We start from the raw sequence: 11,304 nt of genomic DNA, 5'->3' as shown, positions 1-11,304 counted from the left end.
GGACAGGCAGAGTATGGCACACACAGGCAGCATAGGACAGGCAGAGTGTGGCACACACAGGCAGCATAGGACAGGCAGAGTGTGGCACACACAGGCAGCATAGGACAGGCAGAGTGCTGCCTGTGTGTGCCATACTCTGCCTACCCTATGCTGCCTGTGTGTGCCATACTCTGCCTGCCCTATACTGCCTGTGTGTGCCATACTCTGCTTGCCCTATGCTGCCTGTGGGAGGTGAACCTGGCAGGGGTTTGTTCTGAGAGTTTGTTAGCAGTTGGAAATAGCCATTAAATGGTCCCTAAGGTGAGTAAATATATGCTGGGGGTTTCTGTGCTATCCACAGGGGAGGAGGAGGCATATGGATGTAAGGGTGTGTCTTAATATGACATAATATAATTCTTTAACATATGAATGATGGTTGATATACCTGTAGCGACCATTGAGATAAAATGGGTGTGGTTTGAAGTGGGTGTGGTTTAAAATGAGGGAGTGGCCAAAACTGGCTTCCATTAGCGGCCCTCCACCATGTATGCAAGAGAAATTCCGGCCCTCGGCACCGCAGAAGTTGGACAGCACTGCCCTACTGGATTAAATGGTACGCAGAGCTGCCATATCTTACACAGACACGCAGAGCTGCCATATCTTACACAGGCACGCAGAGCTGCCATATCTTACACAGGCACGCAGAGCTGCCATATCTTACACAGACACGCAGAGCTACCATAACTTACACAGACACGCAGAGCTACCATAACTTACACAGACACGCAGAGCTGCCATAACTTACACAGACACGCAGAGCTGCCATAACTTACACAGGCACGCAGAGCTACCATATCTTACACAGACACGCAGAGCTGCCATAACTTACACAGGCACGCAGAGCTGCCATAACTTACACAGGCACGCAGAGCTACCATATCTTACACAGACACGCAGAGCTGCCATAACTTACACAGGCACGCAGAGCTACCATATCTTACACAGACACGCGGAGCTGCCATAACTTACACAGACACGCAGAGCTGCCATATCTTACACAGACACGCAGAGCTGCCATATCTTACACAGGCACGCAGAGCTACCATAACTTACACAGGCACGCAGAGCTACCATATCTTACACACACACGCAGAGCTGCCATATCTTACACAGGCACGCAGAGCTGCCATAACTTACACAGGCACGCAGAGCTACCATATCTTACACAGGCACGCAGAGCTGCCATATCTTACACAGACACGCAGAGCTGCCATATCTTACACAGACACGCAGAGCTACCATATCTTACACAGGCACGCAGAGCTACCATATCTTACACAGGCACGCAGAGCTGCCATATCTTACACAGACACGCAGAGCTGCCATATTTACACAGGCACGCAGAGCTACCATATCTTACCATATGCTTAACAGGCACGCAGAGCTACCATATCTTACACAGACACGCAGAGCTGCCATATCTTACACAGACACGCGGAGCTACCATATCTTACACAGGCACGCGGAGCTGCCATAACTTACACAGACACGCAGAGCTACCATATCTTACACAGACACGCAGAGCTACCATATCTTACACAGGCACGCGGAGCTGCCATAACTTACACAGGCACGCAGAGCTGCCATAACTTACACAGACACGCAGAGCTACCATATCTTACACAGGCACGCGGAGCTGCCATAACTTACACAGGCACGCAGAGCTGCCATATCTTACACAGACACGCAGAGCTACCATATCTTACACAGGCACGCGGAGCTGCCATAACTTACACAGGCACGCAGAGCTGCCATAACTTACACAGGCACGCAGAGCTGCCATAACTTACACAGACACGCAGAGCTACCATATCTTACACAGACACGCAGAGCTACCATATCTTACACAGGCACGCGGAGCTGCCATAACTTACACAGGCACGCAGAGCTGCCATAACTTACACAGACACGCAGAGCTGCCATATCTTACACAGACACGCAGAGCTGCCTAATCTATTGAGTGAGAGACACGCAGAGCTGCCTAATCTATTGAGTGAGAGACACGCAGAGCTGCCTAATCTATTGAGTGAGAGACACGCAGAGCTGCCTAATCTATGAGTGAGAGACACGCAGAGCTGCCTAATCTATTGAGTGAGAGACCACGCAGAGCTGCCTAATCTATTGAGTGAGAGACACGCCAGAGCTGCCTAATCTATTGAGTGAGAGACACGCAGAGCTGCCTAATCTATTGAGTGAGAGACACGCAGAGCTGCCTAATCTATTGAGTGAGAGACACGCAGAGCTGCCTAATCTATTGAGTGAGAGACACGCAGAGCTGCCTAATCTATTGAGTGAGAGACACGCAGAGCTGCCTAATCTATTGAGTGAGAGACACGCAGAGCTGCCTAATCTATTGAGTGAGAGACACGCAGAGCTGCCTAATCTATTGAGTGAGAGACACGCAGAGGCTGCCTAATCTATTGAGTGAGAGACACGCAGAGCTGCCTAATCTATTGAGTGAGAGACACGCAGAGCTGCCTAATCTATTGAGTGAGAGACACGCAGAGCTGCCTAATCTATTGAGTGAGAGACACGCAGAGGCTGCCTAATCTATTGAGTGAGAGACACGCAGAGCTGCCTAATCTATTGAGTGAGAGACACGCAGAGCTGCCTAATCTATTGAGTGAGAGACACGCAGAGCTGCTAGATCTATTGAGTGAGAGACACGCAGAGCTGCCTAATCTATTGAGTGAGAGACACGCAGAGCTGCCTAATCTATTGAGTGAGAGACACGCAGAGGCTGCCTAATCTATTGAGTTGAGAGACACGCAGAGCTGCCTAATCTATTGAGTGAGAGACACGCAGAGCTGCCTAATCTATTGAGTGAGAGACACGCAGAGCTGCCTAATCTATTGAGTGAGAGACACGCAGAGCTGCCATATCTATTGAGTGAGAGACACGCAGAGCTGCCTAATCTATTGAGTGAGAGACACGCAGAGCTGCCTAATCTATTGAGTGAGAGACACGCAGAGCTGCCTAATCTATTGAGTGAGAGACACGCAGAGCTGCCATATCTATTGAGTGAGAGACACGCAGAGCTGCCTAATCTATTGAGTGAGAGACACGCAGGTGCCTATCTATTGAGGAGAGACACGCAGAGCTACCATATCTATTGAGTGAGCAGACACGCAGAGCTGCCTAATCTATTGAGTGAGAGACACGCAGAGCTGCCTAATCTATTGAGTGAGAGACACGCAGAGCTGCCTAATCTATTGAGTGAGAGACACGCAGAGCTGCCTAATCTATTGAGTGAGAGACACGCAGAGCTGCCTAATCTATTGAGTGAGAGACACGCAGAGCTGCCTAATCTATTGAGTGAGAGACACGCAGAGCTGCCTAATCTATTGAGTGAGAGACACGCAGAGCTGCCTAATCTATTGAGTGAGAGACACGCAGAGCTGCCCAGATTGGGAACTAGAGGCGCGCAGAAGCCGCCTAACCTGGAGAGTAAGTCACTGTTTAATAGGCAAGGGGGCCCCCTATCTACACGATAGTACAGCCACAGGGGGGCGCGCATTACCTTTGGCGCCCACTAAAGCACCGCCATCAGCACGCGACTCGGAACTGAACGGGTTGCTAGGCAACGCGGGTAGCCGCACAGAGCGCAGAGAGTATTCGCGCCAAAAGGAAGTCGGCGCGGTGACGTCATGACGCACCTAACACTCACTGTGCTGCGCAGCGCTTCAGAAGGAGACACTCTCAGAGGAGCGCAGGCAATATAAACAGCGATACTTGTAGAGTGTAAGCTCTTTTGGGCAGGGCTCTCTTCCCCTCCTGTATCGGTTACTGATTGCTTTATATGTTACTCCTTGTAGAGTGTAAGCTCTTTTGGGCAGGGCTCTCTTCCCCTCCTGTATCGGTTACTGATTGCTTTATATGTTACTCCTTGTAGAGTGTAAGCTCTTTTGGGCAGGGCTCCCTTCCCCTCCTGTATCGGTTACTGATTGCTTTATATGTTACTCCTTGTAGAGTGTAAGCTCTTTTGGGCAGGGCTCCCTTCCCCTCTTGTATTGGTTACTGATTGCTTTATATGTTACTCCTTGTAGAGTGTAAGCTCTTTTGGGCAGGGCTCCCTTCCCCTCCTGTATCGGTTACTGATTGCTTTATATGTTACTCCTTGTAGAGTGTAAGCTCTTTTGGGCAGGGCTCCCTTCCCCTCCTGTATCGGTTACTGATTGCTTTATATGTTACTCCTTGTAGAGTGTAAGCTCTTTTGGGCAGGGCTCCCTTCCCCTCCTGTATCGGTTACTGATTGCTTTATATGTTACTCCTTGTAGAGTGTAAGCTCTTTTGGGCAGGGCTCCCTTCCCCTCTTGTATTGGTTACTGATTGCTTTATATGTTACTCCTTGTAGAGTGTAAGCTCTTTTGGGCAGGGCTCCCTTCCCCTCCTGTATCGGTTATTGATTGCTTTATATGTTACTCCTTGTAGAGTGTAAGCTCTTTTGGGCAGGGCTCCCTTCCCCTCCTGTATCGGTTACTGATTGCTTTATATGTTACTCCTTGTAGATTGTAAGCTCTTTTGGGCAGGGCTCTCTTCACCTCTTGTATCGGTTACTGATTGCTTTATATGTTACTCCTTGTAGAGTGTAAGCTCTTTTGGGCAGGGCTCTCTTCCCTCCTGTATCGGTTACTGATTGCTTTATATGTTACTCCTTGTAGAGTGTAAGCTCTTTTGGGCAGGGCTCCCTTCCCCTCCTGTATCGGTTACTGATTGCTTTATATGTTACTCCTTGTAGAGTGTAAGCTCTTTTGGGCAGGGCTCCCTTCCCCTCTTGTATTGGTTACTGATTGCTTTATATGTTACTCCTTGTAGAGTGTAAGCTCTTTTGGGCAGGGCTCCCTTCCCCTCCTGTATCGGTTACTGATTGCTTTATATGTTACTCCTTGTAGAGTGTAAGCTCTTTTGGGCAGGGCTCCCTTCCCCTCCTGTATCGGTTACTGATTGCTTTATATGTTACTCCTTGTAGAGTGTAAGCTCTTTTGGGCAGGGCTCCCTTCCCCTCCTGTATCGGTTACTGATTGCTTTATATGTTACTCCTTGTAGAGTGTAAGCTCTTTTGGGCAGGGCTCCCTTCCCCTCTTGTATTGGTTACTGATTGCTTTATATGTTACTCCTTGTAGAGTGTAAGCTCTTTTGGGCAGGGCTCCCTTCCCCTCCTGTATCGGTTATTGATTGCTTTATATGTTACTCCTTGTAGAGTGTAAGCTCTTTTGGGCAGGGCTCCCTTCCCCTCCTGTATCGGTTACTGATTGCTTTATATGTTACTCCTTGTAGATTGTAAGCTCTTTGGGCAGGGCTCTCTTCACCTCTTGTATCGGTTACTGATTGCTTTATATGTTACTCCTTGTAGAGTGTAAGCTCTTTTGGGCAGGGCTCTCTTCCCCTCCTGTATCGGTTACTGATTGCTTTATATGTTACTCCTTGTAGAGTGTAAGCTCTTTTGGGCAGGGCTCCCTTCCCCTCCTGTATCGGTTACTGATTGCTTTATATGTTACTCCTTGTAGAGTGTAAGCTCTTTTGGGCAGGGCTCCCTTCCCCTCTTGTATTGGTTACTGATTGCTTTATATGTTACTCCTTGTAGAGTGTAAGCTCTTTTGGGCAGGGCTCTCTTCCCCTCCTGTATCGGTTACTGATTGCTTTATATGTTACTCCTTGTAGAGTGTAAGCTCTTTTGGGCAGGGCTCCCTTCCCCTCCTGTATCGGTTACTGATTGCTTTATATGTTACTCCTTGTAGAGTGTAAGCTCTTTTGGGCAGGGCTCCCTTCCCCTCCTGTATCGGTTACTGATTGCTTTATATGTTACTCCTTGTAGAGTGTAAGCTCTTTTGGGCAGGGCTCCCTTCCCCTCCTGTATCGGTTACTGATTGCTTTATATGTTACTCCTTGTAGAGTGTAAGCTCTTTTGGGCAGGGCTCCCTTCCCCTCCTGTATCGGTTACTGATTGCTTTATATGTTACTCCTTGTAGAGTGTAAGCTCTTTTGGGCAGGGCTCCCTTCCCCTCTTGTATTGGTTACTGATTGCTTTATATGTTACTCCTTGTAGAGTGTAAGCTCTTTTGGGCAGGGCTCCCTTCCCCTCCTGTATCGGTTATTGATTGCTTTATATGTTACTCCTTGTAGAGTGTAAGCTCTTTTGGGCAGGGCTCCCTTCCCCTCCTGTATCGGTTACTGATTGCTTTATATGTTACTCCTTGTAGATTGTAAGCTCTTTTGGGCAGGGCTCTCTTCACCTCTTGTATCGGTTACTGATTGCTTTATATGTTACTCCTTGTAGAGTGTAAGCTCTTTGGGGCAGGGCTCTCTTCCCCTCCTGTATCGGTTACTGATTACTTTATATGTTACTCCTTGTAGAGTGTAAGCTCTTTGGGGCAGGGCTCTCTTCACCTCTTGTATCGGTTACTGATTGCTTTATATGTTACTCCTTGTAGAGTGTAAGCCTCTTTTGGGCAGGGCTCTCTTCACCTCTTGTATCGGTTACTGATTGCTTTATATGTTACTCCTTGTAGAGTGTAAGCTCTTTTGGGCAGGGCTCCCTTCCCCTCCTGTATCGGTTACTGATTGCTTTATATGTTACTCCTTGTAGAGTGTAAGCTCTTTTGGGCAGGGCTCCCTTCCTCTCCTGTATCGGTTACTGATTGCTTTATATGTTACTCCTTGTAGAGTGTAAGCTCTTTTGGGCAGGGCTCCCTTCCCCTCCTGTTCGTTACTGATTGCTTTTGTTACTCCTTGTAGGTGTAGCTCTTTGGCAGGGCTCCTCCCCTTGTATTGGTTACTGATTGCTTTATATGTTACTCCTTGTAGAGTGTAAGCTCTTTTGGGCAGGGCTCCCTTCCCCTCTGTATCGGTTACTGATTGCTTTATATGTTACTCCTTGTAGAGTGTAAGCTCTTTTGGGCAGGGCTCCCTTCCCCTCCTGTATCGGTTACTGATTGCTTTATATGTTACTCCTTGTAGAGTGTAAGCTCTTTTGGGGCAGGGCTCCCTTCCCTCCTGTATCGGTTACTGATTGCTTTATATGTTACTCCTTGTAGAGTGTAAGCTCTTTTGGGGCAGGGGCTCTCTTCCCCTTCCTGTATCGGTTTACTGATTACTTTATATGTTACTCCTTGTAGAGTGTAAGCTCTTTTGGGCAGGGCTCCCTTCCCCTCCTGTATCGGTTACTGATTACTTTATATGTTACTCCTTGTAGAGTGTAAGCTCTTTTGGGCAGGGCTCCCTTCCCCTCCTGTACGTTACTGATTGCTTTATATGTTACTCCTTGTAGAGTGTAAGCTCTTTGGGGCAGGGCTCTCTTCACCTCTTGTATCGGTTACTGATTGCTTTATATGTTACTCCTTGCTAGAGTGTAAGCTCTTTTGGGCAGGGGCTCTCTTCACCTCTGTATCGGTTACTGATTGCTTTATATGTTACTCCTTGTAGAGTGTAAGCTCTTTTGGGCAGGGCTCTCTTCACCTCTTGTATCGTTACTGATTGCTTTATATGTTACTCCTTGTAGAGTGTAAGCTCTTTTGGGCAGGGCTCCCTTCCCCTCCTGTATCGGTTACTGATTGCTTTATATGTTACTCCTTGTAGAGTGTAAGCTCTTTTGGGCAGGGCTCTCTTCCCCTCCTGTATCGGTTACTGATTACTTTATATGTTACTCCTTGTAGAGTGTAAGCTCTTTTGGGCAGGGCTCCCTTCCCCTCCTGTATCGGTTACTGATTACTTTATATGTTACTCCTTGTAGAGTGTAAGCTCTTTTGGGCAGGGCTCCCTTCCCCTCCTGTATCGGTTACTGATTGCTTTATATGTTACTCCTTGTAGAGTGTAAGCTCTTTGGGGCAGGGCTCTCTTCCCCTCCTGTATCGGTTACTGATTACTTTATATGTTACTCCTTGTAGAGTGTAAGCTCTTTGGGGCAGGGCTCTCTTCCCCTCCTGTATCGGTTACTGATTACTTTATATGTTACTCCTTGTAGAGTGTAAGCTCTTTGGGGCAGGGCTCTCTTCACCTCTTGTATCGGTTACTGATTGCTTTATATGTTACTCCTTGTAGAGTGTAAGCTCTTTTGGGCAGGGCTCCCTTCCCCTCCTGTATCGGTTACTGATTGCTTTATACGTTACTCTGTATGCCCAATGTATGTAACCCACTTATTGTACAGCGCTGCGGAATATGTTGGTGCTTTATAAATAAATGGTAATGTAATGTACCTTGCTAACCATTAGGGGTTATTGTGAAGCCTTACATTACAACAAACGTGTGAGTACACAACTCTAACTAATACTCTATTGTTAAAATGGAAAGAGCTGATTCGCTAACAGACCTCAGAGAGGTTGCTCAATCCGCTAAAAAACAAAAGAAACCAGACAAACTGGCCAAATGTAACGTTTGCAAGCACTCTCTAAGGAAATCAGAAAGAAATGACTGTTCTGACTGCAAACCTGGGCCAAAGCCCACAGCCATGCCAGAACCACCAATCCTCTCCCCACAGACTCTGCCTTCAACACCAAATAACCCTCCTACTAACTCACCATCAGCAGTAGCTATTACCCAGCCACCTATAACAGAGACCCCTGCCCCCATGCCATGGGACTCAGATCCACCCCATACCTCAGCTCAGTTTGGGGAATTCCTACAATGGATTATGAGCACTGTTCAACCAACAGCCATTCTGGAACAGCTTACCAAAACAGGGGCAACAAAAAGCGTAAAACACCTGTTACATTAGCGTCTACCTCTGAATCAGAGGAGGGTTTAGCTTCAGACTCCGAGTTAGCGGATGCCTCTAGCCAAGATTCAGATTTTTCAACTCATTCTCCACTTCAATCTGACTCAGACTCAGAGGAAGAAGTATCATCTGCAGCCACTCCAGAAATATCCAAGAGGTTACTGAGAGAGATGATGCAGATATTAGAGATCAAAGATGAGACAGTGGCCCGGTCTAAGGCAGATAAATTATTGGGAATTCAAAAGAAATCCAAACTGGCATTCCCTGTGTTCAACTCCCTTACACAAGCGATTGAAGCAGAATGGACACAACCGGAGCGACGTATTGCGCTCACAGAGGTTCTTCAAAACCTACCCGGTACCTGAGGAACACCAAAAAAAGTGGGATAAAGCCCCCAAGGTAGATTCAGCGATTGCTCGGCTATCACGACAAACAGCACTGCCGGCCATTAGACCGTCGCATGGAATCTGTACTTAAACGATCCTATACTCAGGCAGCAGCGATACTCAGACCCACAGCAGCCTCAGCAGGCCTAGCCCGCAAAGCCAAACACTGGGCACAGGAACTGGCACGACACCCACCGTCATCTAAGCAACAGTTACAGGCAGAGGTTGAAAAATGATCTACCACTCTATCCTTCCTGGCAGAGGCCGCAATAGAAATCACCAAGTTGGCGGCCAAGACAACGGCAAACACGGTAGTGGCATGCCGGGCACTGTGGCTCAGACATTGGACAGGAGATACGGCATCCAAGATGAGACTATTATCCCTAAAATTCACAGGAGAGTCCCTATTCGGCCCTGATCTAAAACAAATCATATCAGAGGTTACGGGAGGAAAGAGTACCTTCCTACCCACCGGAAAGAAACCTAGATTTGACTCAAATAGATACTCTGGAAAAAAAGGATGGACCTCACAGTCTAGACCATTTCGTTCCTTTCGCCCTAACTTCAGGAATTCCCAGACTGACCCAAACATTAGACGAGGTAGACCAGCCTGGCAACAACAGGCACGCGGCAACAAAAAGCCATCTACCAGCAAGCCAAACTCTGCCTGACTCAGTCCAGCCAAAACGGACACAAGAGGTAGGGGGCAGACTTCAGCAATTCATTGGGACATGGGAAACACATGTAATGGACACTTGGGTATTGACTATCATTCGGCAGGGATACAGAATACCCTTCTCACACCTTCCGGCAAGAAGGTTTCTTCCGTCATCCACAGCCCCCACAAGGAACAATTTCTCCACCAGGCTGTAGACACACTACTACTAACAGGGGTAGTAGAGGAGGTCCCAGACCACCTCAAGTACAAGGGCTTCTACTCCAACCTCTTTCTCGTACGGAAAAAGGAGGGCTCCTTCAGACCAGTCCTCAACCTAAAACCGTTAAATCCAATGGTTATCAACCAGAGGTTCAGAATAGAGTCCGTCCGATAGGTGGTCGCAACTATGGAACCAGGAATGTTTATGACATCGATAGATTTGCAGGACGCTTACCTGCACATACCCATTTGTCCACATTCCAGAAAGTTTCTCAGGTTTGCCATCAAGGACTCTCACTATCAATTTACAGCACTACCCTTTGGTCTATGTACTGCGCCTCGCGTCTTCACCAAAGTACTTGCTCCCATAGTCGCTTACCTGAGATCCCTGGGGGTACATGTCATCCCATATCTGGACGACCTTCTGATAAAAGCACCCACAATGACACAGGCAATGAAGGACACCAAGCTATGCCTCAGAGTACTGACGCAACACGGCTGGTTAATCAACCACCGCAAAAGTTCTCTCACACCAAGTCAAACAATTATATTTCTCGGCCTACTGTTCGACTCCAAAACACAGAGGGTATGCTTAACCCCAGACAAGATTACCACGTTGATTCAGACTACCCAATCATTCTACACAAGAGCAATAAATTCGGCAGAGGACTGCCTACGCCTTCTAGGACTAATGGTATCCTCACTGGAGGCCATACCCTTTGCCAGGTTTCACCTCAGACCCTTACAGCACAACTTCCTACAATCCTGGAACAGGAACCATCAGAACCTACAGCAGATAATTCCCATCTCGCAGGCAACCAAGGACAGCCTCCTCTGGTGGATGAGGGTAGACAACCTGCGACAAGGGAAGAGTTGGGCACGTACAACCTGGGAAGTAGTCACAACGGATGCAAGTCTCAGGGGTTCCAACCCCTCACCCTCCAAGGGACCTGGACCCAGGAAGAGAGCCTCCTACCCATCAATGTGCTGGAGCTACGTGCAATCACCTTGGCACTGGAGAACTGGTCTCCAATTCTGCAGAACCGGGCAGTCCGTGTACAATCCGACAATGCGACAGCGGTGGCTTACATCAACAAAGAAGGGGGCACCCGCAGCAGACTGGCCATGCGAGAGGTGGCACGCATACTTACCTGGGCAGAGTGCACAGTCCCAAACATCTCGGCGGTATTGATACCGGGAGTGCTAAATTGGGAGGCAGACTATTTGAGCAGAACAACCATAGACCAAGGGGAATGGTCGCTCAACGACGACATCTTTCTCCAATTAACCCA

This window comes from Xenopus tropicalis, chromosome 8 (genome assembly GCF_000004195.4).
Source record: "Xenopus tropicalis strain Nigerian chromosome 8, UCB_Xtro_10.0, whole genome shotgun sequence".
In the NCBI taxonomy this organism is placed as follows: domain Eukaryota; kingdom Metazoa; phylum Chordata; class Amphibia; order Anura; family Pipidae; genus Xenopus; species Xenopus tropicalis.
This window is presented reverse-complemented; position numbering follows the sequence as displayed.